This window comes from Malaclemys terrapin, chromosome 15, assembly GCF_027887155.1.
Source record: "Malaclemys terrapin pileata isolate rMalTer1 chromosome 15, rMalTer1.hap1, whole genome shotgun sequence".
NCBI classification, from domain to species: domain Eukaryota; kingdom Metazoa; phylum Chordata; order Testudines; family Emydidae; genus Malaclemys; species Malaclemys terrapin.
Genome location: NC_071519.1, coordinates 25757268 through 25780320, shown reverse-complemented (window position 1 = coordinate 25780320; position 23053 = coordinate 25757268).

The following is a 23053-nucleotide window of genomic DNA, read 5'->3' as shown; positions in this document are numbered from 1 at the left end:
CAGAAAAATGTGAGTGAAAATTAGAAGCTATTTAAGAAGAGTTTATTAGATGGCCAAAAAGCCAAGATTCTACAATCAAGAAAGAGGACAACTTTGACTAAAAGCCAATCCAAATTCAATGGCAAAGTGAAGGCAACAATTAGAATTTTTTCTTTTAAAAGACAGATAAAATAGAAAAAGGGGAAAATAGATAGTAATCAATAGGCGTTATGAAGTGTAGAAAAGTGATAACGGAAGCTAAATACATCAGGGAAAAATCCATGGCTGGCAGGGCTAAGGACAATAAGGAGTTTTTAAAGTACACTTGTAATAAGAGAACTCCTAGCAAGATATAGGCTCATTGCTAGATGAAGACAGTAAAATTGTTAATAATGATCCACAAAAGGCAGAAGTGTTCAATAAATATTTCTGTTCTGTGTTTCGAAAGAAGCAGGATGATGGGTTTTTGCCACATGAGGAGGTGGAATTACTTTCCAATCCATTAACCAAGGTTATTGGCCCACTGATGTTAATTTTTAATAAATCTAATTTCATAATAAGGAGATTCCAGGAGAGTGGAAGAGTGCTAATGTGCCAATATTCAAAAAGGGCAAATGTGATGACCCAGGTAACTATATACTGCTTAGCCTGACCTCAAACCCAGGCAAAATAATAGAAAATGTAATCTGGGATTAAATTAATAAAGAATTAAAGGATAGGAATATAATTAATGCCAGTCAACGTGGTTTTATGGAAAGCAGGTCTTGCCAAACAAACCTGATTTCATTAATTGAGTAGATACGTCTAGCTGATAAAGGTAAGTGCATAGGCGAAACATACTTAGATTTTTGTCAGGCATTAGACCTAGTACTGCATGACATTCTGATTAAAAAATAGCACGATCCAATATCAATAGAACACTTGCTACATAGATTAAGAATGACAGATTTTAAAAAGTAGTCATCGATTGGGAATCATCATTGAATGGAGAAGTTTCTAGTGGGGTTCTATAGGAATCGTTACTAGGCCCAATGCTAGTCAACATTTTCAATTGTCTGGAAATAAAACTTGTAGTTGGCACAAAGGTTGGAGGAGTGGTAAATAATGAGGAGGACAGGGTAGTCATACAGAGTGATCTGGATTGTTAGGTAAACTGGGCCCACAGACTGCATTTTAATAAAGCCAAATGCATAGTTCAACATTTTGGAACAAGGAATGCAGGCCATACCTACAGAATGGGAGACTGTATTCTGAAAAGCAGCGACTCTGAAAAGACTTAGGGGTCACAATGGACAAACAACTCAGCATGAGTTTCCAGTGCAATGCTCTGGAAAAAAGGGCTAATGTTATCTGTGGATGTACAAACAGGGGAGTAGTGAGTAGGTATAAATAAGGGGGTTTACCTCAGTACATGGCATTGGTGAGATTGATATTACAATGTAGCATCCAGTTCTGATGTCCACATTTTAAAAAGGACATAGAAAAATTGGAGAGGGTGCAGAAAAGAGCCACAGAAGTTATTTGAGAGCTGGAGAAAATGCCTTCCAGTGACAGACTTAAAAAGCTCAATCTGTTTTGCTTATCAAAACGAAGGTTGAGAGAGGTCACTCAATCTCAGTGCATAAGTACCTTCATGGGGTGAAAATACTGGGTACGAAAAGGTTCTTTACCCTAGCGATAAAAGACAGAACAAGAACCAGTGTTTGGAAGCTGAAATCAGACAAATTCAAACTGGAAATGAGGCACAACTTTTTAACAGTAAGGGTGATTAACCATTGGAACATACTAATACAGTAGGCAGTGAATCCTCCATCTCTTGATGTATTGAGATCAAGACTGGATGCCTTTCTGGAAGACATGATTTACTCAGACTAGTTATTGGGCTCAAATAGGGGTAACTGGTGACACTGAATAGCCCATGATATACAGGGGGTCAGACTAGATAATCTTATGGCCCCTTCTGGCCTCATATTCTATGAATATTGAGCCCTGTCCTGACTTGCACCAGCTGTGATATGCCTGTGAAGGGATGCAGATACACCCCAGCCTCAGCCCCTCCTTTCTCTGCCCCCACCCCAGAACATTCCCTGTACCTGCAGCTCCCGTGGGGATAGCACAGGACCGACTGTGAGCTAGGGTGTAGGTGCTGTCTTCAGCCAAGATATTTACACCTGTCCTAAGGCCTGTTAACACTCCAGGTGCAGAAGCTCCCTTAAACCAGGAGGTTATGGTTGCCCTATGGTCCCTTTGCACCTGCCTAGCTAGAACAATGAAGAATCTGGAGCAAAGTTCGTAGTTTAGTGATAGCAGGCCTAATAGAGGAGGGTCCCCAGGATAGCCACCTCTGGCTATGACAAAGCTGACTAAAAACATGGCAGTGCCGTTGCACAAAGTACAGTCAATCACCTCAATCACCATCCAAAATTCAGCTTGGGAAGGGCCTCTAATTTAAGTCTGAAGCCTCTGTTGAGCTTGTAAAAGCACAATCACCTGCCCTTGGAAACCCATGTAAGTTTCCCCCCCTCAGTCCCCAACACACACACATACGCACACTCCATTTCCCTGCCATTTTCTGGTTTTCTCACCTTTTGATTTCAGGGGCAAAAGAGGTCAGTCCAAAACCGTTGCATGTTCTCTAGGATCTCCGTTGTGCTCTGGTGGAGAAGTGTTGCTAGGCGACACCCTCAGCTGTGCTTATGCTGCAAAAATATTTGGCAAAGACAAATATAACTGGAATTTGTCAGAATGATGATTCTGAATAATGATCCTTGGTCACAGCTGGAGACTAATGTGCCCTGAGGGGATAAGGGGTCAGTTTTTACGACGGATATTTCCATTCTGACAGACAGATGTTATCCTCTGCCTGCCCAAGTGGCCCGGACGCTTATCTCAAGACATTTCAGAGCCTGATAATGGCTTTCCTAAACGTTTGAAACTATAGTAACAAAGATTTGCAAGAACAAGAAGGGATAGAACTCATAAATAAGAGCCAGTCTGCACAGAAGGTTATCATGGGGGAACATGAAGCAGAAAAGGCTTTAGCAGAGACAGCAGACACATCTTTCTGACTATCTGAGCTGATAACACCCATACATTGAGCAGAAGCCTAAGTCCCTATCACCTAGTAGCTGAATTTAGCCAGTATGTAGCTGGGCAAAAGGAAGACCCACAGAGTATATCTCCATCTGCTATCCTTGTATCTCAAGACTTTTTTTTATTTTCCTTGCTGGGCTCTGCTGACACAAAGTAACAGAGAAGACAAATTAAGGTTGAAATATCTTCCCATTTAAAAAAAAAATAGTAGGCACAGATTTCACTTTTCCCCAAGAGCAAAGCAGTCCGGTTGCTGGAATGTAAAAAGGAAAGAGACCTTTGTGGGAGAGAGGGGTTATTAATAGAACCTTAATTAGCTGTGAAGTTTAACTAAAATTTTCTCCCTATATTTCCACCACCACCAAACATTTCAACCAGCTAGTAAATAAGTAAATAGTAGCAAGCTACCAATACAACAGTGTTTCACCTTTCCAGCCCACTTCCTTAGCTTATGTTTAGTGCAAAGCTCAGCTTCAGAATCAAAATAAAGAGAGTTATGGCACAGTTCCTATGTGCCAATCTCAGTAACATCAGCAATGTTTCAATATATCCCTAGCATTTGTCTACATACCTATTGGTCTTCAACCACCACTGTATCCTAAGTGCTACCAAAGTATTTCAGTACAGAAATAACACTGTCCTCACTCTCTCCCCCTTTTATCTCAGTCTGTAGGTTAAACAGCTTGATTGGTTTATAGGGCTATTTTTGTTTGCTCGCTTGCTCATCTCTGTGTGGGTGTGTTGTGGGTGTGAGAAGAAATAACTGATAAAAAGCTTAGTCAAAAGTGGCAAGACCAAGGGATCATTGCCACTGTTGCTTATAGGAGTGAGTTTCAGTTCCTGCTAAAGCTCTCCCTCCTCCATTTACAAGACTTCCAAGATCTCTTGACAAGTGCATTGTTCTGGTGCAGCAGAAGCATTGTGAGAGTTCATGGTCCTAGAAAGAGAAGGAGCAACCATCACTCATCTTGCCAGGGGCACTCCCATGCAGGGCGTTGAAAATCAGGACACACACTTAGAATTGGACTGTACTCCATGAGGAGCCAGTGTTAGAGAGAAGGACGCTCAGATGATGTGTTCACAGTGCCCTGTGTTGCTAAACTTCCAGTTGGAGCTTTTTCAAGAATGTCCTAGTGACAGCATCGGTGGCATCCACTGTTTAAATATTAGCGCTACTTGAATTTTTCTGAATGTCAAAATATCAACAAAAAACAACGGCAGAGTAACACCCTTAAGGCCAAAGTGGAATCCATGCCATTTTGATCTCTCTCTGGTATTTTTATTCAGATTTAAATAATAAAAAAATCTCTGTGTAAGGCTCATATACCGCCAGGAGCATTAAGAATAACCCTTCAGACAGGAATTCTGCCAGCCTGCCCCTTGCCAAGAGCAGTGCCTGCACCATCTCAACTGCTTCCTAGCACAGAGACACCCGTGCCATTCCACCCTCTTCCAATCTGCCAAAGGCAGAGCCATCCTTGTGCTGCTGTAATCTATCCCTAGTCAGAGCGGTTCCCACAGTATTTTGAAGGACACTGTTAACAGCAAAATGAAAAGCTCAACCTTAGCAGCAATTTGGACTAGATCAACCCTGGACAAGATACTTAATTTCAGCTACTGCCACAAGTATTTGGCAGGCACACAGAGCTTGATTTGATCTGTCAGTAATCTTGCTTCTCTTCCCCACTCTGTTTGGTGCTGATCCCTTTCTGCTTTGGTGCCCAAGATGCTGACTGGAACTGACAACGGAGTGGACAGGTTGGTGGAACATGGCAGTCTCCCTCTCATCCCTAATCACAGGCTGCTGGACATGTGCTGGTCATTTTAAATCAGGAAGAAGCATCCGGTACTTCCAAGCAGGCAGAAGTCACACAGGCATTAATACAGGTTAATGCAATGTGAGAGGCAGAGACAAGGATGAGGTGCACAGCTAGGTCTCACAAGAGATTCCCACCATGGAGTTGTAGTCTGCTGCTATAAAGAGCTTGCCAATGGAATGTGCTGACTTGAGGAGGATCAGGAACAGTACAGTTAACCAGGTGTCCTTTCTCCCCCTCCATAGTCTTGAAATTCCTTCTTGGTCACTAGTACTGTAGCTCACAATGTATCATGTTATCTAGTATGATCACTAGATTCGTGGCTTCTTTAAACAGCTGTTAATAAATTCAAAGCAACCCATTAACAATATATCACAGCAGTCTTGGGCGAGGATCACGCATAAATTCTTCTGGGTGTGGTGTGTGTGTGTGTGTGTGTGTGTGTGTGTGTGTGTGTGTGTGTGTGTGTGTGTGTGTGTGTGTGTGTGTGTGTGTGAGTGTGAGAGACACCGATGCACTTGTAGCTTTCTCTAAGCTCTGTCTATAGACTGTCTTCTTAGTCTCCACTTTCTACTTGTATAAATTTATTTATTGCACCAAACCCCAGCCTGGTTTCCTAACACAAGACTGACAATGGACTGTTACTATTCCTGCATTACTTTCTGTCTGCAACAATTAACTGCTTTATTTCAGGAGTATTCTCTGTGCTCATGCCTATGCTTTGAATCTCAAGTATAAGTGTTGAATAAGCAGAAGGAACTTCATTTTCTAAGTTTCCATCTTTCTGCAACTGAGGATACCTGGGGGAGCACTTCCCACCTCAAAGGCCAGCTGGATTTGATATTCTGGAAGTGTCTGCGGACAGTTATGGCCTGCCTTTTTTTTTTTTTTTTAAAGCTGCATGAAAGGAGCTGTCTGAATACTTTCCATTGCATAAAAATTAAAAGAAACAAAATCAATTACCTTCCCCTGATTCTATAGAAAGTCTCAGGCAGAAGGGAAGGGAAAGAATGAGAGCGAGGAAATCTTTTCATTAGTCTTCCAAAATATTTATCATCTTCTTGGTCAGCACCAACAGTGGAAACATAGAATTCTACCCCTCTGGATCAGACAAATGCTCCATCTAGTTCAGTATCCTGACTCCAACAATAGCCAGTGTCTAACATATTAGAGAAAGGTGCAGCTCCCCCATAATGCATTTAGCCAATTTGTTTCCTTCCCTTCTCCAGGACAAAAAATAATAATGGAGGATGTGAATTCATTGCTAGTGATGGGTGCTGGAGTCACAGTTCTGGAGGATAAAGATGTATTGCAAGGATCTCAAAGCATTCACAAAGACTGACAAAAGCCCTCATGGCAAGGCAGGCACTGTACATAGAATCATAGAAGATTACGGTTGGAAGAGACCTCAGGAGGTATCTAGCCCAACCCCCTGCTCAAAGCAGGACCAACCCCAACTGAATCGTCCCAGCCAGGGCTTTGTTAAGCCGGGCCTTAAAAACCTCTAAGGATGGAGATTGCACCACCTCCCTAGGGAACCCATTCCAGTGCTTCACCACCCTCCTAGTGAAATAGTTTTTCCTAATATCCAACCTAGACCTCCCCCACTGCAACTTGAGACCATTGCTCCTTGTTCTGTCATCTGCCACCCCTGAGAACAGCCGAGCTCCATCCTCTTTGGAACCGCCCTTCAGGTAGTTGAAGGCGGCTATCAAATCACTTCGCTCGATCTGCTGGCAATGCTCCTACTAATGCAGCCCAATATGCCGTTAGCCTTCTTGGCAATGAGGGCACACTGCTGACTCATATCCAGCTTCTCATCCACTGTAACCCCTAGGTTCTTTTCTGCAGAACTGCCGCTTAGCCAGTCGGTCTCCAGCCTGTAGCAGTACGTGGGATTCTTCCATCCTAAGTGCAGGACTCTGCACTTGTCCTGGTTGAACCTCATCAGATTTTTTTGGCCCAATCCTCCAATTTGTCTAGGTTACTCTAGACCCTATCCCTACCCTCCAGCGTATCTACCTCTCCCCCCAGCTTAGTGTCATCTGCAAATTTTCTGCGGGTGCAATTCATCCCATCATCCAGATCATGAACGAAGAAGTTGAACAAAACTGGCCCCAGGACCGACCGCTGGGGCACTCTGCTTGATACCAGCTGCCAACTAGACATCGAGCCGTTGATCACTACCCGTTGAGCCTGATGATCTAACCAGCTTTCTATCCACCTTATAGTCCATTCATCCGATCCATACTTTTTTAACTTGCTGGCAAGAATGCTGTGGGAGACCGTATCAAAAGCTTTGCTCAAGTCAAGGTATACCATGTTCACCACTTTCCCCATATCCACAGAGCCAGTTATCTCATAGAAGGCAATCGGGTTGGTCAGGCATGACTTGTCCTTGGTGAATCCATGTTGACTGTTCCTGATCTCCTTCTCCCTCCTTACAGGTGGCTGAATGAAACACAGAAGTTTGCTGCGGGTAAGAGAGAGAATTAGAAATACCATCCAGGAGAGTGAAGATTCTTCCCTCCCTTCCCTCCCGCATTAGACTACATGCTTCACCAAGGGCTGTGGATAGAATGCAGGAGTCCTGAGTGCCACTCTGCAACTCTTTCCACTAGACCACATCAGATTTAGGTAGAGCCAACCTAAAATGTGTGAAAGGGATTATGATCAGCATAATTTCCTTGGCTTCTGCAGTACCTTACAGAGACAAGAGACACCACATTAGTTCCCCTCTTTTGTATTAAGCTAATCAATTATTTTTAACAGGGGAAACACTTTCCCTCTCCTTCCAAGCCCCACCTAGAATACTGCCCTAATTGCCTTGCCCTGATCATCATAGCACACGTTTCAAGGCTTTCTGCTTTACTAGATGCAGACAAAGGCTAATGAAACTACTGTCTGTAAAACAGTTTTGCAAATTGCCCACCTTTATTACAGTGGATGCAAATCCAAACTACTGTCTTGCAATCAAACTCTCTTCAAGGAAAGCCCCCGCAATAGAAGCATGAAAAGGAAATGGCTGTTAATAACTATTATGGATAATGAATCTAGGGAAGTGGCAAGAGGGAGAAATAAAATAACTTCCCATGCAGGAAACTCCAGGGGAGGCCCAGATGAAGCCATGCACAGTGTTCTTATTAGAGGCATCAGTGCTCTTCAGAAGCTACCCCACTGGAATGTCTATGAATTTTACTATTTGTGTTTTTTAAAAATGCATGTTCCCTTTTATCCTCACCAGCTTTTGCTTGAGTGGGGTATGGATCTCTGCACCTCTACCTATCAGCAAATATAATCTCAGATCCGGAAATGACTGTGTGTGTACATACATGGGCAGAGGAGAGGGAAGAGAGGCTGAGGCTTCTACGGATACTTTTTTCTCCCCTAAAGCTGTGCAACTTACTGGCATTTATCTATCAAGCTACAAAGAAGAGAAACAGCAGAAGCTCAGAGGGGTTGGAGAACAAGTGATGCTGCTTCATTTGACTGAGTGGGAGTTTGCTTCATTAGGAAAAAAAAGAAAAGAAAAAGAAAAAAAAGCTAAGACAGAGGTTGTGTCTTAGGATGTAACAGGGATGTATTTAGATGAGAGATGGAGGAAGACAAGCATGAAATATTTCCAGGGCAGCATTTCTTATGACAATCATCAGGAGTACTTTTGGGTCCTTCGTCAGGCATTTTAACCAACACACTGGATCATTCTCTAGCTGCATCCATGGCATTACATGGAATATCAGTCCTATCTGAGGAATTGATGGGCATGATGACAGTATGGGGCAATGGATCTGCTGCAGTGTTTCTATATTCTGAATTGCTGGGTACTCTATTATAGTGTCTGGAACATAGATGTCATTTGTTTAAATGTGAAGCATGTCCAAGTATCTAGCATTCATTTATATATAGGTATGTTATTTTTCCTTGTGTGAAGTTAGAATCAGTGGGATTGAAAAATACCTGGACAATAAAGAACTATTAACACACAGAACCTGCATAGAAGTGATGTAAGCTTCCCCACCCCACCTTGCCTTTGAACTTCAGCCACAAACATGAGGCTATCCATCAGTATTAGTTCGGTTTCTATGATCAATTCAAATCCTTGACCTTGCGGCTTAGACTGTCAATTAAGAGCTAATAGGTGGGGTGGCTTATGGGAGGTGGCACAATTCCACCAGAAATGAAGGCCACTAGCATCCACGTTAATCTTTTGAAAGCTTTGTGCAGGTTGAGGATGAGGACTGATAGGTCAAATATAGTATGATTGCTTTGTGAAGAATGTTCACCCATGAGTGATAGGATGTTTTGGCCTTTTATCATTTTCCTGTGTGAGTTAATTCAAGAGCACAGTGATTGTCTGGTTTCACCCTCATAGTTACTGTTGGGGCATTTAGTGCACCGGCATGTTGTGATAGGCATGTGTAGGACCCTTGAATCTTGAAAGGTGTGTTGTAGGGGGTGATCATCATTGTAGCAGAGGAGACATTGTCTGTGGGTTTTGCATCTGTTGTTCTGGCAGGGTCTGGTGCCGCTTTGAGTTGGTGGGGCGTGGTCTGTGGGGAGCTTCCTTCTCAACATGCGGTAAAGACTTTTGTTCACATATTAGCTGGATTTCAGCTGGAAGCCCAGCAATTACTATCCTGTGAGCCATCTAGCCCAGCTACCCCATCCCATATTATATATTGTCACATAAAAGATGTAACTAAGGGCAAAATTCACCCAGTTTCAGAGGGCCCAACTCAAGCGTTTTCATACCAGCCCCAGTGTAAGGGCTGAAGAAGTGCATAAAGGCCTTGTATGGGACCTCTGTGCTGGGGTGATATTCACCCTGCACTTCTATCATGCAACCTGAGTGCATTCACTCCTTCACATCTAACGTGTGTGTGTGTGAAATCCTACCTCATTGCTCTTGGCATGCTATTCATGGGCAGAACATTTTACAAACATTAGCCAATCCTAACCTATTATGAAGTAATTAGACTCCCATTTTAAAGTGGAGAAACTGAGGAACAGAAGTTGAACATACAGCCAGAGGTACAGCCAGAACTAGTCCAGATTCCCCCCACCCCATCTAAAGCACTAGAGAATGAAATTTTTAATCAATAATCAGAACTTCAAATTTGATACTACAAGTCAGAAATCTCATGTTTATGAAAAGGAGTATTGCCATAACTGAGACCCTCTATAGAACTGGATGGGCTAGTGGCTAAGGCATCAGATTGCTATCCAAGACATGGGGGTTAACTTTTTACCTGCATCACAGACTTTTTGTGTGATCTTGGGCAAGTCACTTAATCTACTCTGTCTCTGTAAAATAGAGAGAGTATTTCCTTACCTCATAGGGGTATAAGGACAATAAAATCCACTAACAATTCTGAGCTGCTCAGATAATACCTGCAGTGATGGGGGACACAAGTTCCTAGACAGATAGATAGAATGACAATAAACTTTAAGTGTGCCTGCTGTATGTGGGAGTGTCTGCTCATATGTATAATTCAGAAGTGACAAAAAAGCACAGGAATAAAAATAATAGGGTGGACAAGGAGAACTTGTCTGAACGTTTTGGTTTTGCAAGAAAGGGTCTTTTAGGGTTTGATTCAAGTCTGAAAGGGGGAGGGAAAGGATTTTACCCAACTTATTTTACCCATCCTCAGTAGTGCACAGGTCACCAGAATCCAGTTCATAAGGCAGAGATAGGAATTCATTGTGAATAGCTGAGTCTACAGACCTCTACTGTATGAGAACAGAAATTGCTGCTTCCAGAGAACAACTGAGGCCAGAAACTATAAAATAAGATTATATTTTCCAACTGATTTATCAAGTTATCACTTCACGTCTCTCTCTTTGGGTGTGACACATGAACCGCTTAACTGATGTGAAATAACAGCATAAAAAGAGTATGTTTATTTATACATTTTAATGACATCTAATAAAAATGATTGTTATGTTCTTAATTAGAACAAGCCACGTTATGAATGTTTGAGAGACATTTCAAGTTAGATAAATGATCAAGGGTAGCTTGCTTTGACTCAGGATTATATCTTCCATTAATGTCCTTTGAGGATTGAGTTCATAAAAGCCCCGTGATGTATTGCAAAACCAATGCCAGTGTGCATTTAATTTGCCCAGGAAAATAGTGCGGCTATTGTCAATGTTATTTAGTCCCGGTTGCTTCACATCTTGAACAAAATATATCATCATCATCACAGGGCAGTAGTTTAGAGTTGGGGTATCTGAGGACTATAAAAGAGTGTTTCCAAATGATAGCAATAAGATTGCTTCATCTTGTAAACAGCTTCTTTCTAGTTTTCTCTATGATCAGAGGTGCACAGTGTATAATTATTACTGATAAATGCCTAGGGCCCTGTTATGCTAGGCATTGTATGTAAACGTAATAAGTGACAGTCCCCACCCTAAAGAATTTATAGGCTAAACAGACAAGAAAGAGAGAGAGAAAGTTTTATCCTATTTTAGAGATTAACAGAGTCACCAGGAGATTAAATGACCCATGCAAGGTCACACAGGAGGACTCTAGCAAAGTCAGGATTTGAATCCAGGCCTCTAATGGCATCACAATCCAGGGCCATAACCACAAGACCATTTTTCCTTTCAATATGTAGGATTTGACTTCTCTTTTCAAGTTCTTCTTGTTCTGTAGCTCAATCATCCATGTTCCCCGAGAAAATTTGATCTCTGAAATTCAAGCCATTTTGTTAGGAGACAGAGGTCAGTTAGTATTGTTTCTGTTCAATGAGCATAACTCTTAAAGATCAGGTTTCCAGTGTGAATGTTCATGATTATGGAGTTGAATTTTGCTTTCTGTGAATAGTCTCCAATGTATATTTGCTGTTTCCTGCTTTTGTAAACATTCCTGGCAGCAAAATCAACTGAAGTGCATTTTATTAAATCTGGTCAAATGTTCTTGGACAATATTTTGCAACATTCAGGAAGCTCAAATCTCCAGCAATGGTAAATAGATTGGAACACATAATTATGCAATATCCAGATGCTTCTCTGAGCCTCCAGCCCAGGATTTTCAGAAGAGACTAGTGATTTTGGATGCCCATCTTGAGACATATTTAAGGGACCTAATTTTCAAAATGGCAAGTGCTCAGCACTTTCTGAAAATCATGCCCCCTTAAATGACACCTCAAGTTGGACACCCCTGGAGATCCTTTTTCTTATGGGTGTTTGGCTCTTCCATATAATAACCAAAAGTACTAGAAATGAAAAAATGAGGAAGAAGGTAAGAACCTTCAGTCCTCAAAAATTATTCTATGGTTGAGTGTGATTAAAGTTTTTGAAACAGGATCAGGCAGGTTCTTGTTTTATCTGAACTGGTTTGCCTGCCTGCTATGTTTGGGACCAAAGAATACAGATTATAATTATTAGAGAGATACTTCAGTAGATACTGTGTGGCTTACAGCTGGTTCCATGATGTTTTTTTAAATAAAGAATAAGTAAGCTATGTACACAGTGAGGCTAACTCTCTTCAGCCTATACTCAGAATCTTACAGCTCTCCGAGGGCCCTTCACAATATTTTATGAAGCTATGTTCAACCACCTTGGTTCATGAACAGGAAATCCCTTTGCTAATGCATCAATTTATTCATGTTCATTATCTTATTAATGCTCTCAGCTTTAACAAAAATAATTGTGTGCTTATGAAAATGGGAGATGATCGCACCAGTTAGAGCTAGATGCAGTTTGGGCTTTAAGCTGTGCAGGCTTCATGCACAGAACTGCCAACGCACCTCACTTCTGACCTTCAATTTCCTCTGCTCTTCTAGTCCTGGGCTTCTCCTCATGGCTCCACTGTTCCAACTCATTCCTGTCCCACAGCAGCCCTTGCTATCCTAGTTTTTGACCACCACATGAATAGACCAATGTGCCATAATCCTGACAGGCAGCACCCCCTGTTGTTCCAAACAATTCTGACAGTGGCCTTCATTCCTAAAAGGTAACGCCCACCCCGACTGTACCAGTCCTGGGTGTACATAGTTCTGCCACTGCACATTTGTCCTACCCTAAACCATGCCCTGTCATTTTAATCCTGGGTTTCTCCTGAAAAGACAATCACAGCTATCAATTTTCCAGTTTTCTGACTGGGGCATGCATCTAAGAAGGGGCAAAGATGAGGCCTCCAAACAGTTCATTTGTAACGCTATTCATATGGTCTCTGTAAATACTGGGGTTGAAGATTAAGTTAACTCATCATACTGCTGAGCCTCACTATTGTCCTGCCTTACTATCATTTCCATGTCTGTACCTCATCCCATCTGATGATTCTGAAGGACATTTGTCAAGGCTAATTCCCCACCCTGGCATTTTGAGTGCAGAAGGTGAGGGCCCGCAAGGATTCTAAAAATTAATACTGGTCACTCCAGGCTTGTATTAAACTCCCAAGGTTACAGCTTTTCTCTGACCTTGGATTGGTAGATGCTGCCACCACCCAAGTGCAGAAACCCTTTGAGAGCCCCAGAAGGCGCACTTGGGAATTCCTTCCTGTGGGGTACCCTCAAGCCCTTTCGCCCCCCTACCCCCACTGGGGAAGAGCTGAAAAAAGGGAAAACAGCTGTTGCCACCAGCTAATTAAATCAAATGTGCACAAACCTCCTAAGACACAAAAATCCAATTCTGTTCTTTAAAAAGGTAAATGAATAAAAAAAAAAAAAAAAGAAAATACATCTGGGAACTCAGGCTATTGCTAGATTTTAAAAGAGCAACTACAAGTATTAAATACCTTGAGGTCCATCTTAAAGGTTACAAGCAAAGCAAAAGCACTTGGGGTTAGCACAGAGGAATCCACAAGCCATAAAAAAATAAAAGGGATAAACTTAATCGCATCATCCTAGACATTTCCTGATCTACTTACATATCTGGAGTTTTAAATGAGTAGTTTCTAGGTATGATACTGATGAGTTTTTCATACCTGGCCCAAGCTTCTCACAGCATAGCTGCTGCCCTGTCCGCCTCTCCCTGGGAGAACAACAAGACAGACAGACAAAAGGGGAGTCTTTTTTCAATTTTAAAAAGTTCTAGCCTTCCCATTGGCTCTTTTGGCCAGGTGCCCACCCACTTCCTTTTACCTATGCATAGCAGAGAGCCTTTTTAACCCTTTACAGGTAGGGCAATTAGAGAAGAGCTACTAGGAGGGATTTTATAGCTACTGGCTGGGTGTCCATAAAAGGGAGCTACCCCCCTCCCTTCATTTATCACAACATTACAGACAATAGTGAAGCTGTCGCATCCCTGTGGAGTAGGTATGGTTGTCTTTGTTGTCCAAATGGGAAAAAGGAGACACGGTCACTACAACTAAACACCCATGGCTGGCTCATGTCAGTTGACTCAGGCTCGTGGGGCTGTTTAATTGCGGTGTGGGCGCTGGGGCTAGTTTGAGCGTGAAAGTCCACACCGCAATTAAACAGCCCAGTGAGCCCAAGTCAACTGACAAGAGCCAGCTACGGGTGTTTAATTGCAGTGTAGAGATACCCAGAGAGGTTAAGTGACTTCCCCATGGCCACGGAGGAACTCCGTGGCAGAGACAGGATTATAATTCAGATTGCCTGACTCCCAGTCCTAAATTTTAAGCACAAAAGCATGCTGTATGGTAATTGGAAAGGAAGCCTCACAATATGCTTATTAAGTATTACTATTCCCATTTTAGAGAAAGGGAAACTGAAGCAGAGAAAGATTAAGTGACTTGCTGAAGGTCATACAGGGAATCTGCAGGAGAACCAGGAACATACCCTAAATCTTATGACTCCCAATCCAGTGCCTTAGATCTCCCCAAAACAATCTTATGTCCAACAGAACTCTGTGCACATTGCAGCTATCCAATCAATACCTTAATGATGAAAGAGCATGCCCCACTCCATCAGCCCTATGGGATGAGAGTCTAGGCACCTCTTAATTTGTTCATACACCTTCCTGACTGACATTATTGGAGTGCAATGAGGATTTCAGGCATGCAGAAGAGGATCACAGCATTAGCGCTGTTTGTCTTGGCATCCTAAAGCCTATTGCTAAAAATAATGTTATTTCCCCTCTCCCTCTGCCTTGTCAATAAATTCAATCATTAAAAAGCAGGGGGAGATGGGATGAAAAATGCCGGCAATCCTCATACAGCACAGCAACTGAGATACTTCAGTACATACAAGTTCTTCCCCACCCTTTGGTTCCCACTCTCCTCCCTTCCCCCCCCCCCGCCCCCTCCCAGCAGGCTTGGTGTCAAGCAGTGTTTGACTTTTAAAAGCATCCTTTGGCTGGGGAGCTCTCTCTGACTGACACTGACAGAAGGGAGAGAACATGCAAATGAGAGAGAAAATGCAAGTGTGGGAACCTGCTCAATTTAACTGAAAAATAACTCATTTGGCAGGAATCGTTTAGAGAAATAAATGTAGGCAGAGCCAGAAGTCAAACGGTAAATAAGCCTTACCCAATTTAAACTTCTAGCTGCTTAAAAACATCCTTCACAGTAATGTGCTATTTAAGCACTTAGGAAAATTGCCAAGAGATGTCAAAATAGTGCAAAAAGTTGGAAAATAAAATAAAATTACAGGCAAACAAATTCCCCACCCCCTCCCCACCTCCCTGCACCAGTCTCTGGCCCATGACAGAAAGGTACGACATTACAGCAGGAGAGGGAGACCTGTCACCCATGCACATACAGGGGATGATTCTTCTCTCACTCATATTCCTGTAAGTAATGAGCAAATACATTCTTCCAAGTCTTGATGTCTTATCATTAGTCTTGGAATAGTTGATGTCTTAATATAGTCTCAGCTCCTGAAGTCATGTGATTATGCAGGAATTTCAAATTACATTAAAAGGTAATTTCTAGCCCTCACAGTTAGGAAGAAAAGCTTGAAAATACATATCCCATGACCTCAGAAACCAGAAGGTAAATAAAAAGTACCAACTCCCTTTTTTAAAAAATCTCATGATTTTGAAGTCAAATCTCATGATTTTGAGGCCTGACACATTTCTTAACACTTGGCATTAGCTGAATTGGTAACTCCAGTAAAATCAATGGATTTACAATGGTGCAAGTGAGATCAGAACACAGCCTTTTCCCTTTCATGGGAAAGATCAGACCAAAGTAAGCAGATGTGTTTAATAGTTCTGCCATACAATGCTTACACATGTGCAGCATGGGAATTCTTTTTTAGCCTCGGAGTCTGGTCATGGCTAATTAATATATTAACTTTCCTTTTGTGTGTTTATTTCCCTTTTAGGAGTTTCATTTTCTAAACAACTTTAAATGTATTTCTTAGAGAAGATTGTTTTTAAAACCTTTTTACTAGTAACAAGAATGATCCCAAAACCAAAATCTCAGATCTGAAAACTTTCAAACTTTGGGGAAGTTTGGGTGACTATACAAACTTTGTATCTTAGCTCCAACTCTACTTCTAACTTCTTAGAGACTATTAAACGTTTGTGTAGATACACCCTATTTAAAATTACATTGCCCCATTTATGCTGTTGAAATGTTTGCACTTTGCTGAATACCAACACTAGACTAGACAGTTTCATTTCCAGGTTCTTATGCTCTAGTGCAGTGCTGTTGTGTCTGGGTTCAAAACATCCATGAGGATGGTTCATATTTTTAAATTATTTTCATTAATTTTTTTAAATAAAGGACTGGATACATTTATGTCTATTGTATTTCTAAAGTACCCTCTGCTACTCCTCTCCCATTTTAAATTGAACACACCCACACACCGTATTTACCATTTGGAAATCAGCTAGTTGAAAGTTACTTTTTAAGGGTAAGGTCTCAATGTTTCACCAAGTGGTGGAAGTATCATTAAAACATTGCACCTAGCATTTTTAAAAGGTAGAAAAATATCTGAACTCCTCAGGATTTATAATAAGCACCTTGACTAAATTTAGGATTAGAGGGTGTGATCACTGAGATTCAGACTAGGATTAACAGTTGAGTTAAAATTAAATTCTGGAATTAGTGTTAAGAGAAGAGAAAAGAAATGCAAGAATCTAGAAAGCTGCAGGCCACTCATGATCATTCGAGGAAAGATCAGTGTAGAAACTTAGGCCAGATTGATATAAAAGTGTTATCACTACATCTAAAGTAGCAAGTGAAAGAGGAAGGTTAATCCACTTACAACAATCATTAATGTTAGAGTGAAGTCTATAATAAAGCCCATTATGTCACTGTAGTATTCGTGACTGTGCCTTTATCAGCGAAAGGTATTTAATCTGAAAACCTGTTCCACAAAGTATGAGTAATTCATATTCAGTTTGATATGCACCAAATATCAATACCCCTTTCTAGCCCCCAGAAAAAAAGTTCTTGGGTGAAAATCCAGTCTCATTTATTGACTCCCACCCCTTTAACCAGAGGTCACAGAGCAGACTCTTCTCTCATTACTGTGTTAGTCCTGAATTCCTAACACCTCCTTTTGTGATAGGTAGGAGCTTCCTGTTCAATTGTCCATTTATGTTGATTTATTCTGACATGTTGGGGGTGGGAGGGGAACAGACATCTTATCTTATAAAACACATTTCGCCCATGAAACATAAAGCACTTTGTCGCCTGATTTACATAATAAGCAGTCCAGAAACATGGCAAGCTGTATAATGGTCTCTTAAAAAGATACATTGGAAAGCGGTTGAAATAAGTGAATAGTTACAGTGATTATTATGGTCATTATAAACAAGTCATACTGAATGCAGCACCATAAACAACGTTTTAGTCAGCCCACGCCATGCATAACATTGAACAAGAAAGAGAGAATAGGAGAACTATATCTAAAAGACTCTTCTTGTCTGTAAAGTCATGGCTCATTCAGTGCTCAGTATGAGAGAGGTAGGGAAAGCCACATTTAGATTATGGGTAACATTTTCAAAGTATGTAAGTGTCTTAGGATCCCAAATTCCCTTTCAAAAGTAACTTAAGTACTGAGGGGCTAAGACTCACTGAATGTCAATGACACTTCCTTGAGTCACTTAAGAAAGTAGGACTTAGGGTAACATTTTCAAAATCACCTATCTTCGGCCTCACCCATATTTATTTGGATGTTGCAAACTATGGCCCTCATTTTCCAGAGTTGTTTATTATTATTTGTATTATTGTTGCACCTTGGAGCCCCAGTCAGGAATCAGGGCCCCATCATGCTAGGCGCTGTACAAATAGAACAAAAAGTTGGTCCCTGCCCAAAAGAACTTAGAAGATTGACTGTTTCTGGTGCTGAAGCTTTCATATTCAAGCCTTTTCTTTGCAACCAGGAGGGTTAAATTAAATTAAATTAAATTAAAGCTCAGAGTTTGATACATCACATGATTCCAGAATTTAGGGTTTTAACTACACCACCAAATGCCACAAGACTCACCACAAATCATGAGTTGGCATCGCTTGCTCAGGGAAAGAGTGCACACATTTTTGTTGGCTTAAAGTCTCATTTTATAACCAGTGCTTTATCTGCCTTGTTTGTTCTCCTCAGTTGCTGGAGAAAACGTCTGTTTTTCATTCCTATCTGCATGAGATCTGCAGTCATTTGTTTTACGCCCTGCCCCCAGAACCTTGTAAGTTTCATTAATTTAAGCCATTTTAAAACCCAAATCCAAAGCCCCAGTTGTCGTTTTACTGCTTTAGAGACTACATTGCTGAGAAAGCACAGACACCTCCAACCTTCTGAAGAGCTCCTGGGATGACCAGACAGCTGCTTGTTGGCAAAACTGTGGAAATGGAGGTTTGGGAAAGAGCATGTATAAGAAAGAGACACAAGTGACTTCCTACACTTAACTATTTCATAAACTTACCGTATATGCTGTAATACTCACTATTATTTGCATTGTGGTAGCATCCAGGAGCGCCAGTTATGGACCAGGATCCCTTTGTGGTAGGCGTTGTACAAACACAACACAAAAAGATATTCCCTACCTCAAAGAGTTCACAATCTGCTAGTGGTGAACACACCCCATAGGCAGTTGAAATTGAGAATGGATAGGATGTGGGAACAGCTATGAACCCCATAATATAGCTGTCCTGTAGCAATGGATCCATTAAGTACTTTGATACCAATAGTTTTAGATATATAACATGGGGATGCTCTGTTTTAAAAGAGAACATAAGAGCTAATAAATTAATCAAGGGCAATAAAATGGCATGGAGGGAAGGACAACAGATGCATGCAATATCACTCAAAGCAGAGATTATAAAAAAAGAATTAAGACCCTTTGAAAAGCCAGGGAGTCACATATATAGTTTCCTCCATTATAATATTCCACTTGGTATAAAACTTTCAAAATCTAACTAGAGACCCAGAGCCTCCTTGGTTCAAGGGGGGACTGTTTATGTGGGTTAGGTGTTGCATTTTAAGCCTGTGTGTCTTCCCCTGAGTCAGTCTTTGGCCTTTCTAGTAACCAGATTATAAAACTGGCTCCATTTTAGCTACTTGTGCTACATCGTGTTTAATCAGATGCAAATATATGCAATTCATTTAGCTATTTGCATAATAAGTGTTTCTGTAAAATGTCTTCGCTACTAACTCCCAAATGTTTTGTTATTAATTATGTTTAGCAAAAACTGGTGAAAAAAATGTTATTTGAATGTGGGTTATTTGTGCTAAAAATTAATAAACCACTGGCAGTTTCTGAATACATGAGTCCAGATTATGGTGCGAAAATCATATCCAGGAATTGGGCTAGGATCTAGACAGTGGGGTTACATTGCTAGCAGACAATGGTAAACACAAGTGCAGGAGAACAATCACTGGACATTATCTTCCACTTGTACACTGGTAAGATCTGCAACTAGAATGGACTGAAGAGATTGGAAATAGATTATTAAGATTTTTTACTTCTAAATCATGGGTTCAAATCCTACTGACAAAGACACCACTGTCTGATGACTACATGAAACGAGTTGGTGAGGCTCATTCCAGATCCTGTTGGGCAAGGTGTCCATATCACAAATCCAGCACATCTGGCACTCATTAGCAGCCTCAGCAGAGATGCCAAAGAACAAAATGGTCAATCAAGATTTAATACACCTCTCACCACCACCCCAGAAGTGTTCCTTCTAGGGGTGGTGTGTGGAACAGCAGCTATTTTTGTTATGTACGGATGACAGGTGTGGCTGGAGAATTCAAAAGGTCACCCTTCCACATAGGAACGCTGGGCTCTGGATGCTGAACAGAACAGAGACCAGCCTGCTGCAGCTAAGAGAAAGCTCTAGGTTGTGGTCTGTTAGATACAGTTAAGACTAAAAACCTATTTGACTTTCCTTGCACTAATGTTAAAAAAAAACCAAAACCCTGGAAGGGATATTAAATCTCATGTTTCAGTTATGTCTGTCTAACTACTAGAGACCAGGGTGACATCTATGTTAGGGGAAGAATACCCCACATCTGTAATGTGTCCTTACACCTTTCTCAGAGGCATCCGGTATTGGCCACTGGGGATAGCCATACAGTCAGGTTTGAAGCTCCTTGGCTGGGGCAGTGAGGGCTGGCTGCTTGAACTGCTCTTACACTTTGTCTCTCCATAGATAGAACATTAGTCTTTGGGACTATAATCCAACACTTTTCACCTTTCACTTATAATAAACTACAACAAAGACACCTACAACACCTGGATCTTAAAGGAGTCCCTTACCGCTCCACCTCCAAATATAGGAAACATTTTTAAAGCTGTTTAAAATTGAAGAGCGCATCACTACTAAGATGACCCTCAAAAGAAAAAGAATAGTTTCAAAGATAAACATACTCCATGCAAATACTTTATAATATAAGGGGGGAAAGATCATCTACATTTAACAGATAATCTATCTCCAGGATACCAGGTAAATTACCTTTTTCTGTTGCAGAAACCTCTAAGCAATAAAGTGTTTATTTGTTTACCATTCTCTCTAATTCCCCTTTTAATTTAAGAGTGGGCAGGCTGGATAGACAATACCCATTCTGTGCTAGAATTTACCATCTCCACCTATTGATTCAATGATCCCTTTTTTGGTAAAACTTTCCTGCCTTGTCTGCATATTATATATCATCATTACACAGGATGTACGGAAAGGTGGACTTATGTGGTCCTTATACCCTGAAATATAAAGCATTACCCAGTCCTAACACCACTGAGTCAAGCTTATCTAACAACCATGAATTCAGAGTAACCTAATTAGATGAACAGTATTGTGAGGCTCCAATATCTTCTGCCCACAATTGTTCACTTGTCAATGTTTCTCTTGCATTATTCACAAGAATAGATACATTTACCATGCTTGTTTCCCAAAAGGCATGTTTACCCTTTCCTTGTGTGAGCAATGATAAACAGTAATTAGCCTAATACTACCAGCCGTCTTTTCAATACACTTGGTTTCTATTGCAAGTATATTTTAAATAGAGAAATATCAACAGTGAACATCAAAGCCACCAGCTGTGCCATTACACACTGACTGTATCAGTTCTCCTAAACTAAGCATGGTTGGACCGGACCAGTATTGAACAAATGCCCCAGAAGGGAGTTGAGGACATTTCTTAAACCAAGGTTTTCACTATTTTTGGCCCTTAAAGGAACCGTGACCATTTTCTTACAAGTAGGAATGTTCAATCTTTCTCCTGGCCAAATTCCAACACATCATTCACCTTACACAAATCACTGCTGCAGTTTCACTGCTGGAGGAGTGTTGCTTTTTAAACAGCTGCTGCTTGCCACACCAGAAATGGCTGCATTTACACAACAGCTACATATGTATTTCCTTTTGAAGTGTTTCTGTACCCTTTTGGTTGAGAGATGATTATATATCTAACTTCCCCTACACAAAAAAGTGGGACGATCTTGCACTCATACCATAGTGCAGGATTAAGATGATCTGGGTTGTATTCCTGGTTCTATAGTACTCTTCCTGGGTGAGCTTGCCACTTTACTTCTCCATGCCTCACTTTCCTGACCTACGGAATGGGAAATAATACTAGCCTACCTCACCAGGACAGGTTAATTCATATTAGCAAAGGTCTTTCAGATTCCCAGCTGAAAGGTGCTAAAGGAGAGTGCAAAGCTTTATACACTCAGTAGGTTGATGGGGAAAAAAAAAAGGATGTCTTTTTGTTTGCATTCCATAACTCTTAATGAACTTGGTAAACTTTTCCAACTTAGAAAGCTCTGGGGGAGGGGGTGATTAAGATGTGGTCAGTGGAGAGCAAAGGAAAGAAAAGACTTCCCAGAGTAGAAGAAACAAATGCCACTTGTTTGCATACTCCCACACGCTGCAAGTTTCATCTTATCATTCAAGGCTGTGCTAACAGTCTCCAAGGGCAATAAGTAAGAGATATTAAATATTAAACTATCTTTAGCATGCTGATTCGCTCAAGACAAGACTTGGGAATCAGGCCAGTGCATCTCAAAGACAAAGGAAGGAGCAGCCGTCAGGAGCACACCCAAGCGGAACGGAGTCCTGACAGCTCACTCTCACTCGCTCACTCTACCCAACACAATGGGGCCCGAGCTTTAGCAGAAGGCTGGTTCATGAACCCTGCCCATGAAATATTCAGTAACCTTTCGGGAACTGTTCGCGAATTTTCATGCTCTGAAGTTTCATGTGTAAGGGAAAAATAAAGACTACTTTAAAATACCAATGCCATCTTTTTCATAAAGAGGGTGTCTTCCCCCCCATACACCCTGGTTTCACTTCTGCTGTGGATAAGAACCTCACCACTTCCAAAATTCACTTCCCTTGTCTTTCATATTCTTTTTCTCCTACTCCAAGTTAATGAATTATGGAAGGAAGGAGTGAGGTGCCTTTCCATTCCATATGGGTGGGAGAGAACCTCAGTGATTAGGATGGCACTGCTGAGCTGCTGCAGAAGCAGTGCAGAGTGATTTCAAGCAGACAGACAACCCTTTATTCTGGTAACATTTCCTGTTACAGAGATGCTCCTGGATGGAGATGCTCCTTGGACTTCCAGTTGCTGCAAATTCACCTGGAGCAACACACAGTCAGGCCCACTTTCTAACACGGAGTGAAAGGGGTGATGCACTTCTGAGAATGGCACTGCTTACCTGTTGTGCATCAGTGACCATTAGCCAGTTTCTAATTAAGACCCTACACACCTAAGTACTCACAATATCCATCAATCCAGATTAATTTACTGGGAACATACATCCCACACTGGCCAAACTGTGGCTGTCTGTCTTAGGGTAATGTCTAC